This window comes from Rhinichthys klamathensis, unplaced genomic scaffold, assembly GCF_029890125.1.
Source record: "Rhinichthys klamathensis goyatoka isolate OS25496 unplaced genomic scaffold, OSU_Roscu_1.1 h1tg000204l_1, whole genome shotgun sequence".
In the NCBI taxonomy this organism is placed as follows: Eukaryota; Metazoa; Chordata; class Actinopteri; order Cypriniformes; family Leuciscidae; genus Rhinichthys; species Rhinichthys klamathensis.
The window spans coordinates 610,182-612,500 of NW_026606729.1; the positions used below are offsets into that span (position 1 = coordinate 610,182).

General features: G+C 35.5%; 1 protein-coding gene across 1 annotated transcript in view; it reads right to left on the minus strand.

Annotated features, from left to right (window-relative positions):
* Positions 1-565: 565 nt before the first annotated feature.
* Positions 566-2,319, minus strand: part of LOC130096656 (putative uncharacterized protein MYH16) — a 329,204-nt gene continuing 327,450 nt past the window's right edge. The window contains exon 10 of the mRNA XM_056263253.1: positions 566-585. The gene's annotated coding sequence lies outside the window, so the exon portion shown is untranslated. The remainder of the gene's footprint in view (positions 586-2,319) is intronic.

Sequence of the window (2,319 nt, forward strand, 5' to 3'; positions counted from 1 at the left end):
GAAGACTAGTGTGAGTGATCCTCGCGATGAAGACTAGTGTGAGTGATCCTCACGATGAAGACTAGTGTGAGTGATCCTAGTTGTCCGACCCACTGGCAGATATTTGTTCTTGTTTCCAGCTTCATTTTTACACACATTTTTAAGTCATTTTGCTTCTCCAGTAAATGTATCTGATCAAAGAATATTTAGATATTAGTGCTGGAAAACAAGACAGAACCGCATCATTATTTGCAGTGTTCAGCTCTGTGTTTATACGTCATGATCAGGCCTGTCGCCTCTTTGATTAATAGATGTTTCTACAGTTTGCATCATTATATATTCTAATGTGTGTTTTATTGGTAACAATTAACAATAAGGTTCATTGGTTAACATGAACAATACTTCTACAGCATGAATTAATCTAAGTTAATATTAAAAACATTTACTAATACACGTTATTAAAATCAAAGGTTGTATTAGTTAACATTAGTTAACTAATACAACCTTTGATTTTAATAACGTATTAGTAAATGTTGAAATTAATATTAACTATTAATAAATGCTGTAGAAGTATTGTTCATTATTAGCTCATGTTCACTAATGCTCCTTATTGTAAAGTGTTACTACTTTTTCTATTTCTATCTGTCTATCATTATATCATGAGTTTATTGTCATTAATTGTCACTCAAAACACGTGTATATTTAATCGTCAGAACTGCAAGGCTTCGCTGAGTCTAGTTTAGGTCACATGTGTGTAATAAATATCTTATAATGTTTGACATTTTTGCGTATTTCAATGCAAGCGGACCCGCGGTGTGTGTAGAGAGAAACGGCTAATTCTAAGGTAATAAAAACACAACGGTTCATCAAGTAAGGTCTTTATACATCACTGAAAACATAGTCATGTATTGCATTTCTGTCAACAGATCCTCCTAAATATCCCACAATGCACCTTTAAGTCACATATTTGTAAGCAGCTCTTATGATGTCTGACAGAGAGAAACGAGAAGCGCTCTTTTGTCCGACGCTGCTCAATGATGTCATGTTTCTAGAAGGCAACCGGGGCCACGAAGCAAAGACTTGAAAGCAAACGTGAATCAGAAACACATTGTACCTGACGGGGCGTTTCTGGAGGAGGAACTCGAGAGCCACCGACCGCAGCCGACAAAGCAGAGCAATTTGCCAAGCTACATAACAGAGAGATCCGCAGCGTTACAGAAGCGAACGTCCACCGTTTGGTTTTAATTATGGGATCAGCCCTGAAGATACGCTCCTTCTGAACACTTCAACTTCTATAAACAAACAGTCTTCTTGTTCCTGAGCTGACGGCTTTAAGGCATCGGCCTCGCCAAGAACGCCACACATTCCTGGAGCTGCGCTTCGGAGGAACAATCTCTTTTTTAATATATTCATTTACATCACACAGCAAAAATGCCCAAAGTCAAGGGACACTGAAACACTGCGTGTCAATGTGACCCAACTCTAAACAATGTGACCCAACTCTAAACAATGCGACCCAACTGTAAACAATGCGACCCAACTCTTCAGATCTGTTCATTAACACTCCACCAGGCTTTCCCCATTAACTCTCTGATAAAAATAAACTACATTTACTAGTTGATATTGCCATGAAAGCCTTAAAGTCGATTCCACTAAAGCATTTGTTGCCATCACAGTCATTAGAATTAAAGTCATCAGGTAATGTATTAACTAACATGAATCAACAATGAGCAATACATTTGTACAGTATTTATTAATCTTTGTTAATGTTAGTTAATAATAATCCAGCTGTTCATTGTTTGTTCATGTTAGTTCACAGTGCAGTAACTAATGCACTGTGAACTAACATGAACAAACAATGAACAACTGGATTATTATTAACTAACATTAACAAAGATTAATAAATACTGTAACAAATGTATTGCTCATGTTAGTTCATGTTAGTTAATACATTACCTGATGAATCTTATTCTAAAGTGTTTTTGAAAAAGTCTTGTGATATTTACGAATGAATTCATGATATGTGTAACTCTGGAAAATATATTTTAAAATGAATTTTTTATTGTACTCCACACCACATGACATTTTTAGAGTCGCTGCATTTACATTTTTCTTACATTTTTTTTTCTTATTTCTTTTTCCTCTTATTCGTCATTGATATCTGTGATGGTATATTGCTTTACGGACACTCGTTTTGAGACCTGAAATCCCGTTCTGTCGTTACAGATGCTTTTCATTTAATTGGTAGACTTTGTCTTTCAGACTTTCATTTAGTTCACATTTTTTGGCTTTACACTTGGTGAAATCTTTGGTATTATGAGGTATTATGAGATACAGTGT